At 36.0% G+C, this 25056-nt stretch overlaps 1 protein-coding gene across 2 annotated transcripts in view; it reads left to right on the top strand.

The window, feature by feature from the left end:
• Window positions 1–1646: 1646 nt before the first annotated feature.
• The window catches only part of LOC134665859 (uncharacterized), a 64166-nt gene continuing 40756 nt past the window's right edge, over window positions 1647–25056 (top strand). For both annotated transcript variants that reach the window (XR_010098425.1, XM_063522892.1), the window contains exon 1: window positions 1647–1722. The gene's annotated coding sequence lies outside the window, so the exon portion shown is untranslated. The remainder of the gene's footprint in view (window positions 1723–25056) is intronic.

Raw genomic sequence — 25056 nt, 5'->3', positions numbered from 1 at the left:
TCGTCGTTGAAATATGAATCCTTGATCCGGTTTCCCAAAACCAGCATTCGGTGCTGATAAGCGATTATTATTTTGTAAACAAGATGAGTTGACTTTGGAGGTCCCTGTGGAAATTACTTTACCTCGTGCCGCGTGTGCCGACTCCAAGGTGGTTTTGAGGCTACAGCTGCACGACATGAGCTAATAAAAAGTAAAAATATGGGTTTTACCTGTATATTACTTATAGTTCGTTTTTTTAGCATTAGAAATAAGGTAAACAATCTTTATGTGTCTTTTAATTAAAAACATATTTTAAAAATAAGTTATGGCTAATATGTAATAATTATGAATCTAATACGATCATTTATATTCTACTGCTTTCAAAAGTAATAGTTACTGATTTTTAAAAAGCGTTTTTCAATTAAAAGACATGTCAAGATCGTTACCTTCTTTGAAGTTCTTTCTAATGCTAAAAAAACGAACTGTATCTATTAACCGATATGTTTTGCTTTTATGAAAAACTTTATTGTTCATACTAATGACACGAATATTACCCCCCCCCCCCCCCCCGGGCGGCAAGTGCCAATAAAAAAAGTACGAGTAAATAAATGTACCCACTGAAAATTAACTTAAAAAACCTAAAACTTCACAATTTTAACTGATTTAGGCTTAATGACCCTTGGGTCAGTTAAGTGCGTGTTATTTCATTGACAAACTTATGTTAAATAAATCCAATAAGTATCTACTTATGCCCTTATTCATAAATGCACTACAAACCTTAATTAGTTAATAAACGTTTAGTCCTTATCTGTCATTTTGACTTATGTATTTGTAAGAAAGGGATAAAACATAATTTAACTAAATCAGTCCCGTAAAGTTTGGCCCAAAGGTTAACTGGTAGAGAATGCCTTCTGGCATTAAGTTCGCCTTTTGTACAATTTTTACCGTGCAATAAAGTTTAAATAAATAAATAAATAAATAAAGTTTTATGAATAAGAGGGTTAATATGTAATTGATCTGCCCGATCTAATCGAGCTGATACTCTTACTTTCTCACATTTTCTAACACGTTTAATGCTTGCGTGATGTGGCAAAACAATGGTGGGTGTTATTAGGTACTTATTACACACAGAGAGATCTTTATGATAGTGCTATCAAATGTAATGGATCGATTGACAATCGATCTCTGCGATTGAACACCGCCCACAGAATAATATTCTATTATGTATCTGTAAGGTGATGAGAAAAAAATTAAGAATGTTCAGCATAATAATAACATGTTTATAATTTTAACAACGCTCGGTCGACGTTTTACAAATTAAATTCGTTTCATTGTCGAGTTTTCGAGTGAAATTTATATTATATTTGATGTCGGTAAGGTATTATGATAAAGTACAAAAGTCGCCATACCTATTAGTATCATGGCACATAATAACTTCATCGCATTTGCGGAAACTGGGTCTACAATTCTAAATCTGGCATGGTCCGCCAGGTTTTGCACACGGTTTTTGACTGAGGAACCCTTAAAACATGCGCCAAACAATGCATGTAAAAAGGCCTACATAAAACCTGTTCCTGCAAACGAAAATTTATGGCCAATCAATACATTCCAATGTTGAATGGTCAAAATCAGAACGTGTTGAAAAAGTTGAATTTGGTTATTTACAGAGGCGGCGCCGCGGCGGCCTGGCAAGGCGGCCAGTCTACAATACCCGGCCTTCACAGAACATGGATCTGTAACTAAGTAAGTATATGTTTTATATAAACGTTATTGCCCTGCTTAAGAAATGCAGACAGAGATTCTTCAATTTAATTTGAGATCGTTATTTAAAAGTACCTATTTTTTACATCCATACTATATTATAAAAGGCAGCCTGTCTCTCTGTCTGATAACTCTTCACGCTTAAACCGCTGAACCGATTTAGTTGAAATTTGGTATAGAGATTGAGTCCCGAGGAAGGACATAGGATATTTTTTATCCCAGTAACCATCCCTTAAGGGGGTGGAATTTTGTATTACTACATTTATTTAAATTTAGTTTAGGCTCTTTTGACTCTACCTACATAGTAGTTCGACATTATCAGTTATCTACAATACCAATACGTCTCTTATCGCTCGAAACTTTCGCAATAGAACTATTAAATATCCTCGAATGTGCGCGTGTGTGTCCCGGCTCCCTTTGTTTGCCGATTCACCGCCATAACTTTAAAGCGTCCTTATAAGTTTGAGCAGGCACGGAAACTTAGTTCTCCGAGTAGAGGATTGTAGATTTGTAGGTGATTAAAGTCGCACTAGTGGTAGCGGCAGCCATTGGAAAATGTAGGGCGACCTCTTTACCATTGTTGAAGTTACGCTTCTGTTTCACGCCGTTTATGATTTATTTGCTATTGGGGTTCCTTTTCCACGATGCAATTTCATTGAAATAAAATCATTTATTTATAAACAAGATATATACAGTGGTATTACTAAAAGAAATTAATAACTAGCTTAAATCTAAGATAGGCCCTTGAGGCATTATACTTTTATTTAGTTTCAGTACTATTTGACACCCGGCAATTTTGTATCGTCTTGATCATGTAATTATTATATGTCCATGTATTTATATAACTTGTAACATCGTCTCATGCACGCGTCTGGCATTTTCGTTAGCGGTACATTGATACGTGTATAATAAATGCTCTCTGAACTTGTGCATACCATCACTTTCGAAACGTACGAGCCCGATAGTTGTTATATTACATCCAATTTTACTTTAATTTGATGAAGACACTGAGATCCAGCAATCATAGTAGGTAATAAAGAGAAACTAAAGATGAAGTCATTACTAAATAACTTCATAGCTACAGTCCAAAACGCACACATATTCGCAGACAAGTGGCCACTGGCCGTCCCCACAACGTAGTATTATCAGAATTTTTTTAAACTATTATGTTACTAAATAAGTATCAGATTTTTTTTTATCTCTATGTAACTTACTATGTTTAGTTTGAAAAGTGTATAATGTGTGTTATACGTGTTATACAAGTGTACTAATTTTATGATACTGACTACACATGTATTAACAGTATAAGTTTCTTGGCCGTAGCTATTATACTTGGTCTTTGCCTGAATAAAGAATAAATTGTACGGAATTCATTCCTTACTGTCGACGTGCACTTGCCGTCTGTTCGAAACATTCGACCCGTGACCAGGGACATAGTTTTATTTGAAACAACGCTTCTGAAGATGATCAATGCAACCTTTTTGTGTTCTGGTGCACTGAACAGTTATTTCTTTAGCCGAATCAACTGTTGCAATTCAGAATTGTTCTTGTAGCCCTCCAAAGCAAGACGTAATGCACAGTGTTTTATTAGATTCATCAAGCGCAAAAAGCAAGTTACGTGCTGAGATCGATTATTATTTGTTTTTTTTTCTAGGTATCTTTTCATTGCTCGCCTGACCTATATGCACCTTGATTTGAATCCTTTTTACACATAGGTACGAGTAAGTATGCCCAAATACCGCCACAAACTATTTGCCTGGCAAAAACAATCTCAATCTTTGACTTTTAAAACTGTGCAACATACGACGAAACCTGCGATGTTGATTTCGTTCATGTATTGATGGTTTTCATAATTATTAAAAGTCGTCGAATTAAATTAGGGGTAGAATTACTAGAAATTATGTTCACTTTGGATTTTCTGCACTTATAGGTAGGTTTATAAGTGCCTGAAAATTCGTGAAAACTTGACGTGGTCAAAACTCTGTAGAGGTAGGGGAAGGTGGGGAGGCTATGCTTGGATTGGAGCAAAAGCTCGTACGGTTAACATTCTATTGTAATGGACGAATTCATTGATGATGATGGTACAATCCAAAATTTTATGCAAGATTTTCTTATCACTAACTTATATCATGGCCGTTGAAGATCAATTGAAGCTGAGTGTACTTGCACCCTATTTGAAGCAAGCCAGTCAGTAAGAAGGATCTCGGCAACAAAGCCCCGTGAATGGATCGTCTTTCCGGCTCCGCTCCGCCATTGTTGTCTCGGCCTTGCCTTTCACTCGTTGGGAAATTAAAACTAAAACACGATTAACTTCATCGTAATGTCTATTTATACTTATTGTTATTTATTAGTCATAAATGAATAATTGGCTGTAGTTAGCGAGTATAATAAGCCAGACATGATCGCTTAATGCGGGCTCTCACAATAATACTCGAAGACATGTTGCCGTGAATACCTACTCTATTGGTCCTTTGCTTTCTTGTCGAATTAAAAACAATAATATGTAAACTGAATCGTAATCATAGTCATCCTACACAATCAGTCACATTAAGGTGACAGTCCATTTCCAACGACAGCTGCAATACTGTTCATTTTACTATGGAAATTGACAAGGACAGCGACGCGTTCAGTACGGGTAGTGCAGCTGCGGTTAGAACTGGAATGTTACCATTACTTCCTGAATATGGGTCATTCCAGGTGATTTCAACAAATCGAGTGTGCCGTATGATTTTTGATTTGAATAAAAAAAATTGAGGATATACTTCATGGTGGCAGAAGTGCTGAACCACCACCAGTTTTTTTTTTTATCTTTTAATTTCCAAGTTTTGCCCATTCGAAGTTAACAGTGGGGTTAAATTCCTGCTTGTACAAAATCAGACCTAACTTTTTTTCTATAAAAGGTAACGAAATAATTATTACTTTTTTTGATTAGGTAAGAAATGTGGATATTATACTGTATGACAAAATTTATCTGAATTAACTACAAAAAAAATGGTGACCACCCGAAGTGTATACCTAATTGGTCAATTATTGCAATTTTAAATTGGTTCTTGTGCCAACCCTGGTGCATATCAAATATTACTTTTTTCTGAAATATAAAGTACTTGCCGTGTTCATCTTGTAAAATTAATATAATTGTGTTAGATCAATGACTTCTAATAGAAAAATATAAGTGAAAATTGAGAAATTCGAAAAATGCTCGTGTTTGACTCTAAAAAAATCCATGTGGAAGATAAAATAAAAATTTGATTTTAGTCAGCAAATATAGCTGATATCTTCGTTAAATAGATTTAGAAAAAAAAGTTTTGTTATTTTGCCTATTTTTTGAAATATGATTTTTTAAACTGCTCGTCTCATACATTTTCGCTCTTGTTGTATTTATGCAGATTAAAATACATATGACCTTAAACTTATAAATATGAATGAATTCGATGGAAAAATATAAATAAAATCCAGACGATTGAAATTTACTTTATATATTTATACAAAAAAAATCATTTGCAAACCTTTGCTACTTCAAAATTTTCTGAAGTTGAATAACGTCGCACTTTTAATTCATTTTGAGAAATGGGAACGAGGCTATGATAAGAACGTGTATTTTTTATGGTCCTTATATTTTTAAATCGCTCTGATAGACATACCTCAGCTTCTTCGACATCTGATTTTGAGACGAAAAAGAACTTGATCCCATGAATTTGAACAGTCAACTATTAATAACACAAGCACTTACTACAAAGAGTTTGCACCACTTCATTATCTCCTAGATAAATACGATTTCCTATAGAACTTCGATAAGGATTATTGGGCCGTTTACTTATGTTCGTAATTTAGCCATGTAACATGCAAATAAAGCTTGTTAACAAGTCAGGAGGCGTCGGTTATTCACTACACGGCTAAATTAAGAAACATTCGCAAGTGATTCACAATCCTTGTCAGGTAACAGTGCATTGTCGAATTTCTACCCTCATTAAATTTACAAATTAAATGAAATTATTGCCATGTCAAAAAAAATATTTGAACATAAAAAACGTAAATAATATCTGTGTGACCAATTACCGTCCCATTTTTATTGACAGCGTTTTACACAAAAATAAAACGCTAATTAAATAACTTACCCTATTCGGAACCTAATAATAATATTGAGAATGGCAACCCTGTTGTCGGTCGTATTGTCCTTTTCTAGCATATACGTCCCTCTCTCTCCCACACTCCCACCACGCAGCAGTTTGCTTTTTGGCGGTTGTCGCAAAAACAAATTTCCAACTCATTGTCTCAAAATTATACATATTTACACCAGGCAGGATTAAAACTTTAGGTTCCGAATAGGGTAAGTTATTTAATTAGCGTTTTATTTTTGTGTAAAACGCTGTCATTAAACAACTGTACCGCTATTCGGAACCTAATAATAATATTGAGACGTGTTTGTTATCGCCTGGTGGTGGGAAGACGCCAAGCCAATGTGATTATACATGTACTTATTATGTATATGTAATATTATTATATTTTGAGTGTTTAATTAATTATGCAGTACACCCTTTATTTTAACACCTGTGAGGAGAGAGGTATTTAGTAAAGCATACAATTTGATATTCCATTATATTATGATACTACCTTAACATTTTATATACGTACTTAATGTACTTATAAATGTTCAAAAAGAATAAGTGAGTCACCACAAGGGTGCTATACATAATTACTTAAATGTAGGTATGTGAAAACTAGGTAAAAGAAGATGTGATAAGTCAGTCTACTCTTCAAAGAGCATACAACATCTGTTATAAGGAGTAATGTAATTCAAGTATGAAAAGATAAAAATAATAAAGTACTAGAGTAGTTTTTATTTATAAGTCGCAATTATTATCAAATTTGATAATAATTATCTATAATAGTAAAGTAAGCAGTTGCAGGACTATAACAAGGACAGGACCTTTCTTATTTCCAGAATCCCTCGGGATTAGGTAGACGAATATTTTAATTATTCGTTATATCACTATCACCACAAACAGAGTTAATAAAATTAGGTACTTATTCAAATGTCATAGGGAATCACTAAATTTATTTAATGACTGTAAGCCATATACTTGGTTATAGGTTATAGTTATAGCTATAAAATGCATTTAACTCTTTTATATGCTTTACTAACGAGAACTTAAGCCACAACACTCATTGTTCACTGCGCTGTGGCACTAGTTATGACGCTTTGTGGTGTTCTTGTGTAGAATTGCCACAGAACTTTATCAATAATATTTGCAGAGTCATTCTAATTAAATTCATGTTTAGCTATCATAACCTTAATTTTACTCAATAATTTGTATATATGTAGTAAGAGTAGTTTCTTAGTGGTTTACTTTATCTGGTGCCTACTGGTAGACATAAGCCTTAAAACTTTATTGGTTCTGACCGCTAAAGTGGCTTAATTTCTGTAAACTATTCATAGACATTGCTTAATTCTGAATATTCAGTGTGTAAATTATAAGGAATCAGATACTTAATTCGAAACCCTAGCTCATCGCATAGGTGCTTTTAACCGAAATACAAATTTATGTACTTATTTCGTGATTTTACATTATTTGCTGTGGGAAACCAGGGGGTTCCCGACCATTTGCCGGGCGCCTGTGGCCCCAAAGCCAACAGCGCAGAGGCCCTTTAAGAGGGACCTATTTTATCCAATGCTAGAATCAACGCTTTGTCGAATCTATTAGATATTTAGGTATACTTATCCTCCTTATGAACTAAGGATAATTGTTACTTGTTTATATTTCAATAATAGCAAGATTGTAAATTATTTTATATTCTGAAATATAATATTACTTAATTTGGGCCAGTGTACTTTTGTATACTATATCTCTGGCCTACTACCTACTATATAGGTTAGTCTAATAACATCCCGCCTACTGGGAGGCAATATACAGAGTTCATGGATATATATTCACGATATCGCTAAGTGTGTGGATCTAGTTTTCCGACACTTGACTGCATGAAATTATTGTGTACATTTTTTACAGGTCTCGAGCAAGAAGGGTACCTATATATAGGTTGAGGTCCTTAACTTGTGGATTTGGTAATAGGAGCAAGACACAAACGGGGTGTAAATTAATTGATCCACCATGTTTCAAGAGATTCATGTGCATTGATGCCTTCAAGTTACACTGTACAGACAGACTATATAACTCTTTTGCAGAGTTTTGCCAACATATTATAATAAATGACTGCATTTGTTTGGGTGTACTTGTTCCACGACAAAAACATATTTATATATATTACAATGTATTTTTGAAAAGTACTCGCCTTTCAAAATAGCTTCGCCTTTTCGCAAGGCTTGCTGCTGTTTCACATTGTGCAAAGCAAACAGTATCGCAATGCTATAATTTTGTATAAATTGAGAACTAGAGGGTCATGCCCTAGACGTGTCGCCCAGAAGTTATACTAGAATCGTTCGTGCAAACCATTAAGTCACTGTTTATTAAAAACCTTATGACTGGGTACCTTACATTCCACGGTGGGTACATTTGTTAAACGTATAGTATCAAACTATGACGAATAATGATAAGTGAATTAAGTGATAACAATATTTGGTCCGTGCATAGAAGCACGTGCCTTTGAGATTAGTGCATGGGTAGTTTAAAATAAACTTAATCTGTGCATAGGAGCACTTACGATCAAGGTGGTTCGAATCCTCAAGGTTCACAAGGCAGACATAAGGATGTAAAATAAATCATTCATAAACGCCCCGTTAGGTCAGTTTTGTATATTTTTATTTCCAACATGCTTGTGCAGGACAATTTTCCTATATACCATGCCAGTCAGGGATATAATAATTAAATAGGTACCTAACCTTGGTTATGTCGTGTACCTACACAGGTAGGTACTCGTAAAAATGTTAACTGAAAGACTAGTGCTCTCGAGGCAAATATAATTTATATTAATTTCTAGTCTGTCATAGCAGGCATAGACTTCAAAGGTTTTTAGATATTCATAGGGCCGCTAAACGGAACCCTTTGTACACCTTGAGCAGGCTGTTTGTGTTCTTGTAATTTTATTTTCACACCATGAGTGATATTAAACATAGCTTATTTCAGAATTGAACCGTAAGCTATGTTGTGTCGTGAGCTTAAGTGAGCCTGATTTAATTAGAGTCCACAGATTATCTGGACCTTGGAGGATTGACCACACCTTATTCTAAATATCAATATTCTGTCTGGGCTTATGGTCGAATTTAGGTGACTAAATCTCTTAGTATTATCTATGCCACCAACGTTATGAGGCTTAGCGTCTCTAGACCACAATTTTATATTAGGGTGCAAAGATTTTTTCATCTTTAAAATAAAAATGAGTCGAGATAGGCCTGGAATCTTAGGTTATTTCATATCTATTATATTATAATTTTAGAAATGTTAATTATTCCAATTTTGAGTTTAGCCAATAGGGTGTCCGGGACCCTTAAAATAGATTGGTAAACAATAATGAAACCTCGAATAACGAAGCCTATTTCGACTGATTTTTACCCAGAACATTATTTTCCTTTTCACTTGTCCTTTGTCCAAAAGGAGGTATTTACATATTCATCTTTGTTATATTTTTATGATTGTGGCCTACTCGCTCGCCTGTGTTATGACCATATCATTTAATTTCTGACATGCCTTGCGCAGGCTTATATATAGGTTGTAATATCATCATCAGTGACTTGACATCAGTTTGTGAATGAATCAAAGATTCTTTGGCACACCTTACGCAGGTGGAAACATGGCAGCCTTGCGCAGGCTTAAATAGGTACACAACATATTGGTTTCATCACAAATAACTTGACGTTAGTTTGTGACTGAATAAAAGATTCTCTTAGGCACACCTTACGCAGGTGGAACCATAACAGACATAGCTTAAGAATATCATTCAAATGAAGTTTATGTTTATGGGTAATATTCCCTTAAGTAGTTGCGAGTTCTTCGCTCGACAAGGGGAAAGGATTTACTTTAATAGGCACTTTTAGAAAGTGTCATTCACGGTGACGAGATTTGCCATAACTAAACTTTAACTCTACAGTTAGCGAATATAATTTGAAATTATGAAGCAAACCATGCGTCTTCGTCAATGAATCAATCTAAACAACTTAAGGATTTCCATGTCATTCTTGCGCAGAGCCATGCTAATATCTCTCTTTATCTAGTCAGACTTAAGTTTACGTACTGCCGAAGTACTCACTTTCCACAAAAATAAATGCAATTCTTGCGATGTAGGTTTGTTCGTTACCTGGTGTCCCTCAGAGCGGAAATAGAAGCCCCGCGAAGCGGGGCTTCGTCGACTCCTAAGCGGGTATACATTATTTATCAGCAAGTTTATTACCAAAAAATTCATTTTGCAATATTATATTTATCCCGGAACGGGATAAACCGACAAGTTGCTGATAGATACTTGGACAGATAAACCCTACACGTCTATAAGCTTCTACCTTAATACGTAGGTTCTACGTAACACGTATTAACTATCCGATCCTTTCGTATTCGAAAACACAAATCACTTGAAAACTGAAGGGTATGCCTCCACACATCACCATTTAAGTGTTATACCTAATTTCAACAGTTATTATAGACACACAAAGATTTAAAGTAATAAGTAATAAGACTCAGAAGAGACTTAATGTAGGTATAATATTAATTAAATTTTAATGGTGACAAGTGCACGCTTTACCATCTCGATGTGTTTTCTACCATTATGTGTTTTAGTATTTTCATTAGCATAGCCACAGCGGCGTGCCTACGGTTTCGGAGTAAGGCAAGCCGAAAGATATGTTTTCGTAATAAATGTCCACTCTCACTTTGAACTCAAACAAATGAAGAATGAATGGATTTGCTAGCGTAAGTATCGCGGCGAGCTAGGCATACTAGGTACTACTGTAACTACTAGATATAATTTTACAAACATATCAGAGGGCGTACCTTCTTTCTCTGTTACTCTAATTACGCCTTAATTGGAGTAAACCAACAATCCTTGTGTTTTATAAACGGCTGTACAAAATTTTCTCTCAATGCGACTGACTTTCCTGAGAATACACAAGTCTGGTGTTGGTTTTGGCGCTGACATGATATCCCGTTTTTCTACAAAGTTTAACGATTTTACCTTGCCTTCGTTGAGTAATACGTGGACGCATCTCATACCGTCACAAGGAACAACTTCATCAATTGTTAACACTTATAAACGTCACAACAAACAAACAAATCCACATTCACTACTTAATTCAAATTCACTTAAATAAATTGAGCTTTCGTTACTTCCGACTCTACTAAATAATAATACACTTGAAGTAAACGCGTGCCCGTGCGAACTTATGCAGCAAACTTCACACCAAAAGCCAGGCTTAAATCGCCATATAAATGCCAACAAATAGTTACATCGTTTTATGGCGGTTTGTAGGCTAAGAGGGCCTAGAGCGGGACGAAAAAGCAAGTCCGGTTGCAAGCCAACGAGTGCGAGCAGGATAGCTAGAACATTCTACGCCTGATTTCTTTCGCGCGGACGAGGCGCCACAGCGGCAAAAATTTGCAACACGCTGGCGCCGCGGTCCGCGCGCTGTTGCTTGAATTTAATAATACGGGTTCATTTGGCGCGCGGTTTAGAAATAATCTATATTGATCTTATCACTACGTAATTTCGTTAAGGCAAGCCCGGCTTTTGGGCTTGTATGGAAGTACCGCCACTGCATAGCCACGGTGCGCGCAGGCAGCCTTTGAAAACTTACACATTACTATTCCGGATCGTTTTTATTTGCTAGATAGTTTAACGGACACTAAATTTAAATATTTATTTCGAACGGCAAAAGCCGTTAGAAACTGTTTTTCAATATAGTCAGCTAAACTGGGGTACAATTCAAAAACTCACCAGCAGTTTAGCTTCACGACCTTCCAGATGGAAAAACAGCAAGCCAATGAGTTGGAAATTTGTTTTTGCGACAACCGCCAAAAAGCAAACTGCTGTGTGGTGGGAGTGTGGGAGAGAGAGGGACGTATATGCTAGAAAAGGACAATACGACCGACAACAGGGTTGCCATTCTCAATATTATTATTAGGTTCCGAATAGCGGTACAGTTGTTTAATAATTTATAACATGAAACATTTTGTATCGCTAGTTGTAAAAAGTAGCATGTTAAAAAAATCATATTTCAAAAAATAGGCAAAATAACAAAACTTTTTTTTCTAAATCTAATTAACGAAATTATCAGCTATATTTTCTGACTACAATCAAATTTTTATTTTCTCTTCCACATGGATTTTTTTAGAGTCAAACACGAGCATTTTTCGAATTTCTCAATTTTCACTTATATTTTTCTATTAGAAGTAATTTATCTAACACAATTATATTAATTTTACAAGATGAACACGGCAAGTACATTATATTTCAGAAAAAAGTAATATTTGATATGCACCAGGGTTGGCACAAGAACCATTTTAAAATTGCAATAATTGACCAATTAGGTGTACACTTCGGGTGGTCACCATTTTTTTTGTAGTTAATTCAGATAAATTTTGTCATACAGTATAATATCCACATTTCTTACCTAATCAAAAAAAGTAATAATTATTTCGTTACCTTTTATAGAAAAAAAGTTAGGTCTGATTTTGTACAAGCAAGAATTTGACCCCACTGCTAACTTCGAATGGGCAAAACTTGGAAATTAAAAGATAAAAAAAAAACTGGTGGTGGTTCAGCACTTCTGCCACCATGAAATATATCCTCAATTTTTTTTATGCAAATCAAAAATCATGCGGCACACTTTTTAATTCAAATTTGTTGAAATCACATGGAATGACCCGAATACCTTACCTACTTTATTTTGCTGTAGGTACATATTAAAAAAAGCCCATTCATAAAATAAATAAAAATTGCATCAAAAGAAACAGCGAGTCACTGCTAAAGTAAACTGTAAAAGACATCCACAGGCGTTTTTAATTTTATATGACTATAATATAAGTAGGTATAGCTTGACCACAACCGCTGTGCCGCTCCTTAGGTATGCAAGCGGCGAGACGGGGGGGCAGAGCAGCCACTGCGCTCTGTCATTCCGCCGTCGTCGCTCGTGGCGGCGTGTAGTGTTATCTGTTGCGGGCTGTCTATGTCAGACGCACATGAGATAGAATATCCAAAGATGGGTCGTGCTTTATCTCGAGATGTTAAAGCTGTCATTTTCAAAGTGGCCGAATATTTTAGGAAAAGAAAAGCAGACAAAGATAGTTTCGAACATGAAAGTGACGCAAATATCGCCAAACTTGTGGCCGAAGCTACTGGGTACTGCCAAAGAACCGTAAGAAATGTAATATCTGTAGGAAATTCATCAATTGAAAATGAGGGCCAACCGAAATTTAATTCGCCCAAAAAACCGAAAGTTATAAAGAAAAAATATGTAATTGATGATTTTGACTTGGGAGTGATCAGGAGAAAGATTCATCAGTTTTATGAGATCGAAAAAACAGTGCCAAGTATTCGTAAGTTACTGTCAAGTTTGAGACAAGATGGTGTTTTGAATTGTGGACGAGAATATTTGAGAAAACTTTTACACACAATGGGTTACCGGTTCAAAAAATGTAGATCGAAAAGACATCTTCTTATAGAGCAGCCTAATATTACAGAGTGGCGGAGGAAATATTTGACAGAAATAAAAAAATATAGAAGTGAAAACCGCAACATATATTTCCTAGATGAGACATATATTAACGCCAGTCACAATGTTAGCAAATGTTGGCAATCATCGTCGGAACTTGGAATTCACACTGACATCGGGAAAGGACGACGCTTGGTAATCGTTCACGCTGGAAGTCGAAATGGCTTGGTCGAAGGTGCATTGACTATATTTAAATCCGATGCTAAGACTGGCGACTACCATGGAGACATGAACGGGCCTACTTTTTATAAGTGGGTGGATGAAAAGTTGAAAGATAAACTGCTGCCGAATTCTGTAATTGTGATGGACAACGCGTCTTACCACAGCGTTCAAGTTGATAAGAAACCGACCATGACAAACCTCAAAAGTGAAATGCAGAACTGGCTGCGGCGTCACAATGTTGAATTTCCGGAAAAAATTAAAAAAGATCAACTGCAAATTCTTATAAATGCCACTCAAAAAGAGCCTGTTTACAGAATCGATGACCTCTTAAAAGCTCATGGGCACACAGTCCTGCGTTTACCTCCATACCATCCAGATCTGAACCCCATCGAATTGGTATGGGCTGATGTTAAAAACAATATAGCGCAAAACCATATTCATTCTTCTCTAGATGAAAAGATAAACGCACTGAATTTATTATTTTCGGAGTTCACGGCAGAAAAATGGCAGAGGTGTGATGACCATGTCCAAAAAAATGAAAACGATTACTGGGATCGCGACAACCGTTTCGACAATATTATTGACCCCATAATAATAAATTTGCAGGATGACAATGATTCAAGTTCCGGTAGCGAAATGGAAGATGAAGATAAAAGTGAATCTATGTCAGAATAGTCACTGTATTCATTAACTAGAAGCTTATGTTTTTTTGTTTTTCGAACTGATTCTGTTTTAACTCTCGAAACTATTAATTTTTCCGATAATTACACATTAATTTGACTTATATTGGTTTTTTTATTTGTGCTTACCTAAAAATCGTATTGTACCATAATAAAAATTGGATATAATAAGTATGTACCTATACAGAGCCAAAATATTGTACTTCGGTATCTTCAGATCTATCCGACACGACGACAGACTCTTGTGTGTCCGTGATCTTTCCTGCCCGCACCCCGCCTCCCCGCGCATACCTAAGGAGCGGCACAGCGGTTGTGGTCAAGCTTATACCTACTTGCTTGCATTCATAGTCCCTGAGTACCGCAGCTGTGTTTGCGTTCACGGCATTCTAGATTTTGAACAGAAAGAACGCTCCAGTGACCCCTTTCCAGAGCTTTCTGATCACTATGTCGTAAATAATGTTTAGTTCCAGGTCTTGTGTACAAAATGTACCTGGTGTAATGTAAGCAGGTTTTCCACACACCCACCCGTGTTCGATATTATATTAACTATGTTACAGTCTGATTTATCTTTTGATAATTGAAAAGTACATATTAACTCGGTAAATTCAGTAGATATACACGTAGATGCTGTTAAAACGTTTACTATATTGTCTAGGAAGTTTCATAGTTCACTGCTGAGTGATGTTGATCAGTTCTTGAATTGTGGTTGATGCAACTGGCCCTTATACTTCTATGCCTGATAATCGTATAAGTATTTACTAAAAGCCAATCTGTGTAGGAAAAATAATCACCATGCTTTGTACAAATTCCAATTACAAAATGTAATTTACAAGTTATTGTTGGATACGTCATCACCGATGACTTGGGCTTGCACAAAAGAAACAAATGAATGCCTGGCACTGCGCACGAGCATCGAACAGGAAGATGTGTCACAAACCACCTATTTTATTCGTCCTGTTTAATGCCTTGGTTTATGTTTATGGTGTCCTGGTACTCGAACCTAAATTACCTGCTTAGATGGAAACGATAACGATTAAAACCTTGTCATAGTGTTGAGCCAAATGCTATATAAAAAGCTATAAAAGTGACATATCTGTACATTATACCTACAATTCATGTTTTAGCATCCCTGCGTTCCTTCTAAAGAATATTTAATAACACGCAAAAGAGATCCCCATGATATTCTACTACGTCTTCCGAATATAACGAAACCGAACAAATGGGAAATTTTTAGTCATAGCAGAAATTGTGATAATATCAAAGAAAGATTCATCTATGTTAGGTACTAAATTGTTTCAAAATGATTACTTAGTTTGTTTTGAAATACGTGCGCCTTTTATAACTAGATACATAATTTGAAATAAATCAATACCCGTACTCGCACTAGAGGTGCTGAGAATTAAGCCCCAGCCCCACGCAATGTACCAAAAATCGCAGGCTATAGTTCGTTTTTTTTAGCATTAGAAATAAGGTAAACAATCTTGATGTGTCTTTTAACCCTTAATCAAATATCGGGAAATTATTTCCCACTTCATTCTAATTTACGAAATATTTTTTATCTTTTTAAAGGCAGAACTCAGCGGTACCAACTATACAGATTTAAAATCTTAGTAACATTTTGAATTTGAAAAATGGCAACACTTTTCTAATAGCCGCCATTTGTGACCATACGTCAAAGTCAATGTCAGTTGTTGTGATTTTTTTTGCAATAACGACAATTTTTTTAGTGTTTTGAGGTTAAATGAGAAAAAAAATCTTGTAAGAGCATACACTGAATACTATCATAAACTAGACTTATTTTCCCTGTGTTTTGCTTGAAACGAATTGTGATAGCGATATGATTTAGCCAAGATTTTTAGGTTTTAGTAAGTGGGTAATTATTTCCCATTGTTTGTCCCTGAACGTACGATTTACAAAAAAATTGGTAGGTTTTATCAAGTGGGAAATTATTTCCCAGTGTTTGTTCTATACCTAAATTTTAATTGGTTTCCATAAATAAAAATATATGCCCGTTTGCCTGTTACACAAAAAAATCTGTGCCTGTTTTTGTTTTCTTTTTTCTTTTATTTATTTCTTTGATTTTTGAAGATAACGTTAAAAGATCATACTTGAATTCCAAGCAAAGCCGGGGGGAGCTACTAACTAGTAAAAAGTTCGTAACCGTATCGGACAATGGGAAACTATTTCCCACTTCATTCAAAATTTTGCTATTCCGTAACGGATAACGGGAAATTATTTCCCACCGCAAAACCCCCCTTTCCCCCCCACTAAAATTCTTTTTATGTATTTTTTCGTAATGTACGCACCCAAATTACCTAAAAACCAATCTTAGTTTTCAAAAATCTCATAAAAAGTGTTCCATTTGATTAAGGGTTAATTGAAAAACACATTTTAAAAATAAGTTACGGCTAAAATGGAACAATTATGAATCTAATACGATCATTTATATCCTTCTGCTTTCAAAAGTAATAGTTACTGATTTTTAAAAAGCGTTTTTCAATTAAAAGACGTGTCAAGATCGCTTACCTTCTTGCAAGTTCTTTCTAATGCTAAAAAAAACGAACTATAGCCTGCGATTTTTGGTACATTGCGGTATTTGGTCGATCCATTCATTGTACCTATTTAATCTGCAGTTAGCAATTAATTCTCCAAGGCCCAGTTGCACCAACCACATTTAATAGACTGATTAACGTCAATCAGCAGTGAAGTACGAAATTTTCCATACAAAAAAAATTAGCGATCGCTTTAACGGTGACAGACAGTTTGATGCAATCGACCCTAAAAGGGGCTTTTTATAGTTACTTATTAAAATGCAGTTACCTGTCACTTTAAGTTACTATTACTTACCTAAGTTAACACAGTTTGCATTTCTTTTGTCCTTATATTACTGACTCAGCCTGCAATCACATCCTTTGCCCGAGATATCCCTAACTAGTACAACAATTATGATTTCCGCTATTAATATGTAAGAGTTTCCGTCCTTCTGACATGCCTCGCGTTTCTTGCCTTGACGGTCAACGGACGATTAGCTTAACGACTATGACATTCTTCAAAGGGCTGTGGATGCAATATATGAGTTCTTTGATATTACACCTTGCATACCTTAATTTAAATATGGCAAATAAATCAATGTTCTACTGTCTCAATTATGGACTTAAACCCTTTCTGGTTTTGGCAGGTATGCATGTACTGGGTAAAGGATGACTCACGTTAGACCGGCCCGTGTCCGGGCCGGAGCGTCAGGCGCTAATTATTCTATGACATGACAGATAATCACGGGGATGCTTTCCATAGAAAACGATGTGCCGGAAGCTCCGTCCCGGACACGGCCCGGTCTAACGTGACGTGACGTGAGTCATCCTTAAACCTTCCTCCCTGGTGTAATATTTAGAATACGCCTCCGCTTATTCTAATCATTACACCAAGGAATGAATTTGATGATTTGTCCGAATGTTTATTCTGATTGACTCGAAATCAACTCTCGGCATTCATTTAGGTATTTAGCACACCGGCGCTGCATTCGCTTAATACATACATATGACATGCATAACGCTATCGTGTTCAAATAAAGTCGCCGCTGCCATTAATTGCATCAGTGTGATAACCGCCTTAATGCCATAAATCCAATAATCTAGTGGGCGCTTACAGGCGCCTGCATTCGCGACCGGAAACTATAACTAGGGTCCTATTTCTGTTAGTTTCAAGCAAGACAGAAGGACAAGCGAATAGGTGTGGTCTCGACTCCGTGTCAACTATGATGTAATTAGGGATCACCTTTAAACTGGTTACATTAAGTCAAACCCTCGCTTACCCCAGGCGATGTGATAACAGCCTACTCTATATGGGTTCTAACGCCTCCATTACAAAGCTCAAAGCTGCCTCGTGTATACAAATTGACGCAGTATGCGCCGCCGGCGCCGTGACGTCACTAAATCGTGCGTTCGATTAGAACCATTAGTATTAGGAAGTGGGTTCAAGGCTCTGTAATTAGTTTGTGTTCAAATTATTTCTGGACATAGTGCCTTGATGCTATCAATAATTTACTTATTTGCATCAGAAGACCTCGTGCATCTCAGGATATGATTACTATTAGACAGCGTAACTATTTGAGCATTTCTACGAAGGTTTGTTCATCAATAACGATTACGGTTTTTTAAATTCAAGGGGATTACTAGTATTATCTCCTAATTTGCAACAAATTGTTAGTATTTTCGATGTCAAAGAGAAGCTGTTCCCTATATAGAAGTGGAGATGACCCTGAGTGATGAGGAAACCGAAGCAAAGAGGAGGAGAAGTAATTTAAAAAATTGTGATCCATATTTGATATGTGTATTGAGGGATTATCATTGGTAATTTCTTTACAGTTATTCGTTTTTGTGCGCTTTAGACCCTAATCCTATAACTAGACCTCATTTTAGGTCTCAAAGACTGTATTACCGTGGATTCATCTCGATTTGCATCAAGTTTTCTCACGTGCTACACTCGACATCAAATGCAATCATGTAGTTGTAGCGTTTCACGTTTTTTATGATTGTTATGCATTTCTCACCATGTCAGGGAAGGACTAAAAATTATTTTCTTGTGAAATTCGAGGGAGAAGATGCAATTCAAATGCTTACTTACATGAATTTCCTTTATAAATTATCTAGAAAATTTATAACAACCCGATTAACTGTTGCATCGAACAATCGTTACAAGCATTTAAGAAATTACGTCGTCGGCATAAAGGAATGTTGTGCGCGTTGATGTCTATGTTATCGAAACAAGTGTCAGTGTTATTCTCAGCAAAAAGCTAAATAATTCGTTAATTGAATCGTTTGATTGATAAGTGGAATTGCGATTAACCACGTTAGTGGTGTGATTAGTCATATTCATAGATAATTGTTCAATTGACTTTATTTTTGCATGGGAACCTGTTGATGTTTTGATTTTGCATGAAAATCTGGTAAATGATACATTCAAAAAGATAATAGGTATGTGTCGTTTTAAGCAAAGGATAATTTAAAATCGATAGTTATCAAAATGTAAATTGTGAACTGTAGGTGTTAAACCAGACCAATTTGTGACTAATACACTCGGTTTTACCTACTTAAAAGATAAACGCATACATGTACACATAAATATGTATAACAGTCAGATGCAAGTAGCACTTTATCAAGATTACACGGCACTTTTAGATACTACTTATGAAGTTTACCTACTTAAGTATGTACCTGTTTACTTAGCCTTACTCATTCACTTTTCTCTACGAATATATAACACAAAAAGCATTGTAGGATTTAAACTGCTTTAAAGCATTAAGTTCAAAACAAGTAGCAAGCCTCTGTAGGGCTGTTCTCCATAAATAATTCTACACCAACCAGCGTACGAGTGATCCCGTGTTTAGTGCCTTTAGCACGGACCTTAAAGTCACAGTTACGTTGGTCTGTTTATCTACTAATACTCTGTAAGCTGTAATACAGGGCCAGGGCTATAACACCGTTAAACATGATATCCGTGGACGGGAAGTGAGATTACGCAGTTTCTCACGGTCTGTATCAACATGAATCTGGGGAAATTCTGGTGGAGATCTTTTGGGAGATAAATTTTAAAAACAACGCACTTACTCGGAAAAACAAATATCATGTTCACGCTTGTAACGAATTACAAGAGGCAAATTCGACTTGTTTTAAGGACAGATCGGAGAATGACTATCATACTTGCAGTTTTGGAAAAAAATACCTGTTTGATAGATCAAACAGGTGATAGTAGACTATCAGTTTACAATTTAGGAGGGATTTAAATCTTCTCGGGTCAGAGGTGTAGGGTTAGAGCCGGTATGGCTTTATTTGACGTTCTTTTTTAAGTGCATTGGAGATTACCTCATTACATATACCTTCATTATTTTATTAAAACATCCAAAAAAACGTATTGGCATCATAATCGTATCCTATGAAGCAGTAATTTGGCTAATTTAAAAATCTAAATTTGATAGTTATTGAAACTTAAACACCCACTTAAGCGGCGCTTATGATAAAAATAACTGTGATATTAGTCTATTGTATGTTAATGACTATTAAAAACTCAACAAAGCCAGTGGGTGGCTTGAAACCTGTTTTCGAGAAGATTTCTGTTGGATATTTGTCTGTGACATTAGGTCAACCACAACAGAAGTAAGTAATGAGTAAGGAACGGTAAAAACAGATAAGTATTTTTTTTTTTCAATTTGTTTTGTACCTCACTTACGTATTTCGAAACTTATGAGCAATCGGGCGTCTCAGAGGTCTCGGGCAACGTAAATTATTACTGTGAGAGGTACTTACTAAGATCTCACAAAAATTGATGATCACATCTGCAAGACACTTGCATAGACGTTCTAGCAGCAATGATTGAAGGTATACGACAATTATTTTTATGTCCTATTTTTAGGGTTCCGTACCTCAAAAGGAAAAAACGGAACCCTTATAGGATCACTCGTGCGTCTGTCTGTCTGTCCGTCTGTCACAGCCGATTTTCTCCGGAACTACTAGACCAATTAAGTTGAAATTTGGTACACATATGTAAGTTTGTGACCCAAATACGGACATGTAACGTAAACAAATGAATTTTAAACATGGGGGCCACTTTTGGGGGGTAAATGAGAAAATTAAAAAATAAAGTTTTTCAAACTATGTCATGTTACATATCAAATGAAAGAGCTTATTGTAAGGATCTCAAATATATTTTTTTTACAGCTTAGAAGTAATTCAAGAGAATAGGCAAAAAATTACCATTCCCCGAATATCTCCGAAACTACTGGGTCTAAAATTTTGAAAAAATACATCAAATAGGTCTATACCTATAGATGACAGAAAAACCTATTAGAAATGTACAGTCAAGCGTGAGTCGGACTTAATTACTTAGTGTTTGATCCGACCCGTACGGATTTTTTAAAGAGATTTCACTCACGTTTCACATAAAAAAATACATTTTTTAAAATTGTGTAATGTACGGAACCCTTGGAACGCGAGTCCGACTCGCACTTGAGCGGTTTTTATATAAGAACTCAAAAATTTCACGGGTGTACTGTACCCGTTTACGTTACTTTAACGTTTAACATGATATTCCCATCTCATAAAATAATATACATTAAGTTCAATGTCTTCAAACTTCATTTGAGACTTCGCTCTAACTTTGGGATGTCATGTTGTCTGCTTTTTACAGGTACTGAATTCATTAGTCAGTTCATGTATTTGTCCAACAAGAATGTTTATAACTTCATATAGAATTCATCATCATCATCATTTCAGCCACACGACGTCCACTGCTGAACATAGGCCTCCCCCTTGGACCTCCATTCGTACCGGTTGGAAGCGACCCGCATCCAGCGTCTTCCGGCGGCCTTAACAAGGTCGTCCGTCCATCTTGTCATATAGAATTACAGACTTTAAATGGCCGAAACAGAGGTTTGTTGAAATATAAAAAATAACGATAGTTTCAAGGATAATGTTATTAATGTTTATTTTCCTTGTAATAATTAACCTTTTGCAATTATTGTTAGTAATCTTTCCGTGCAATTTCCATTGTTTTGTGTAAACATAAGTTAGAAGCCAGTCGCACGGCATTGGTTGCGATAGACACGAAATTATCAGACAAAAGTAAGTGCCCGGTAGTTTACAAATATCGCTATTAAATATATACAGTTTTTCTTCATTAGGGTGGAATCACATCTGTCAGCATCGAGCCGCATTTTATATATATGATAAATTGCTCGTTAATATGAAGATGCGTACGCATGCTTTCAGCTTTTCGATGCAGATGCATCTTCATACTAACGAGCAATTTCTCATATATAATAAAATGCGGCTCGATGCTGACAGATGTGATTCCACCCTTAGCGTGCATTGTGTCCTAAAGGATGGTTAGGCAGGCTAAAGCCTGGGATTTTATATCGTACAGTCGCCATCAGATATATCGGAGCGGCCAAGGTGCTCACAAATATCTGAACACGCCTCTCTATTGTCAGGGCGTTAGTGTGCGTGTTCAGATATTGTGTGGCTGCTCCGATATATCTGATGGCGACTGTACGATTAGGTATTGGGATATTTAATATAGCTTTAACAGTTTGGGTACAAGTTGTTCGTTAGTCTAAGTAATATCTATCTATCTATCTAATATCTTTAAACGAGCAATTCTTGTTTATTTATATACTGTATATTTCCGGGAAGGTCTTTCGTGACGGCTCTAACGATTTGGATTAAAATTGCTATATGGGGGTTTTCGGGGGCGATAAATCGATCTAGCTAGGTCTTATCTCTGGGAAAACGCGCATTTTTTAGTTGTTATATGTTTTCCGGGCAAAGCTCGGTCTCACAAATATTTGTTAGTAATGATTCAGCTTACTTTCTTAATTAGGTAAATAAAATTATTGTTATTCTTTTTAGAAATAAGGGTCCTTAACCCGAACCCTGGTCGCATCTCTTATCTCTATTGATCACATAATCTATATAACTTGCTGTGCGTAACCTATATTTATCCATGTAGGTAATTATATGTATCAGAACAATCATATGACCTTACAGACCCCAACTCACGGCCAGCGTTGCAATCAAATCGGAACTGCAAGATGCCTACAAAAAATATCACGACACTTAAAATATACCCAATGCAATTATTATAACAATGCGGCAACGTGCCTAGTCAATGGTGTGTATCTTGTTGGTAATTTTCTCTTAGTTACGCAAGTCTAGTTTTTATTATTTTATCCTTGAATCTTTCAAGAAAGCTACATGTAGTAGGTATTTAGGTATAATATGTACAATCGCCTGGGACCGATTTTTGAATTTCAATCGCTCGATTTCGTCACTCGAATATCGATGGAAAACGGCGAAATGCTAACTTTTGTGATACGAGCGATAAAAATTTGGAATCTAGTGGTACCGTAAAACGGGGTGAGTGGGTTTCGCGGGGAGAGTTGGGTTATGAATGAGGGAGAGAAGGTTTGAGAGGGGGGTGAGAAGGGATTTTTAGGCTACTGCTACAAAAATAATGTATTCCAATTTAAAATGGGGTTATAGTAATACGCATAATAAAAAAAAAATCGATCCAACTATCTTCCAAAATCACCTTTGTATGAAAAACTCTCTCACCCCAAATACGAGGCACTACGGGGTGAGGTGGGTTTTCCTCTTTATCGTCAAAGTTATGAAATGGAACTACCAAAAATAAAATATGTACATACTAAAATACAAACGTCCGAACCACGTATTATATACACCATTCAGTTTTCACTTCACATGTAAAAATAAAATTTTATCGAAGTTTGAAAGTCAAATTTCACCCAACTCACCCCATTCTACGGTATTGATCACTCGATTTCAGTAGTGGAGATATTAATAAACGAAATACACGAAATCGAGTGGTCGAAATTCAAAAATCGCCCTGCGCTCGCGGTGTTCCACCCTTAGGGTGTTACTCGTTTGAACGCCTTGCACGAAGCCAGGTAGCCGCTCGGTTGCAAGGATTAAGGCAAATTTTTAGTGTTCCGTACAAAACTTTGTTTACGGAACACTTATGGGATCACTTCGGTCTTGCAAATCAGTTAAATACGTTTTTCTCAGAGACCGTTTGACATAGATACCTAAAATTTGGAACAGTTATAGCAATTACCACCACTCATATTGTAAATAAGTCAAAACTGCTTATTCTTAACTGGTACACCGCGAGCGCAGGCGGTTGTATGTTGTAATTGACTCTTCTTTGGAGTTCCATTGCGTCTAACGAATATTCTCCCTCTTTGAAGATACATTTTGTCAGTACTCACGATTGCTTGCATTCGTGCAAGAGCGGGAAGCAATTATCTACTAGAGTGAGAAGGCAATTCCTGTTCTCTCTCACAGGACTGCAAGTGAGACAAAGACAGGAAGCAACATTAAACTTTTTTTAACAAATTATTTGAAATTATAAGTAATATTAGTAAATTTATAAGTATAGCACTGTTTAAATATATAATTACTGATATCTCAATTTTTTTATAACTCAATCGCAATTTTCATAGCTACAATTAAATATATTCTGTCTAACCTAGCCTGTTGTTAAACTGTATCACGATCTTGTAAAAACAGCCATTGTGCGCAGTCGCACGCCTCGAACCTTGAATGAACTTTGCGTAACAATAAGTATAATTATTAATTGAATGAGGGGTTAAGTAACGCGCGTTATCCAATGCGCCGGCGCCGTGAGAATCATAACGATTCTGTAACTTGGATGAACTGCACTGAGAGAAAAGGATAACAAAAACACACTTAGAATTACAAAAATAAACTTAATCCGGGGACAAGGAGAGTTAACTAATAGGAACAAATTGACTTTTGCAATTTCTATTAGTTTTTGCAATTTCTATTATCTGTTTGTTGAAATTAGATTTAGGATTACTGAGCTGTTTGTAGAAATAAATAAACTTTACAGAAAGAGTGACATTCCATTTCCAACGGCAGCTGCAATACTGTTCATTTTACTATGGAAATTGACAATGACAGCGACGCGTTTCCATAGTAAAATGAACAGTATTGCAGCTGCAGTTGGAAATGGAATGTCACTCAAATAGTGAAACGTCTATAATTATTACTAAACTTCATTTTTTCCCCCAGTACAGAACTGTTTTTTTTAATTCCTGGTTTAGTTTACTAATGATTTTTCTCTCAGTGTGCACGGGTTTTATAAATACTCTTCTTCTTCCTTGCGTTATCCCGGCATTTCGCCACGGCTCATGGGAGCCTGGGGTCCGCTTGACAACTAATCCCATGATGTAACGTAGGCACTAGTTTTTACGAAAGCGACTGCCATCTGACCTTCCAACCCAGAGGG

The sequence above is a fragment of the Cydia fagiglandana genome, chromosome 7 (genome assembly GCF_963556715.1).
Source record: "Cydia fagiglandana chromosome 7, ilCydFagi1.1, whole genome shotgun sequence".
Lineage (NCBI taxonomy): Eukaryota > Metazoa > Arthropoda > Insecta > Lepidoptera > Tortricidae > Cydia > Cydia fagiglandana.
Note: the sequence above shows the minus strand (reverse complement) of the source record. Positions and strands in the feature narration are given on the sequence as shown.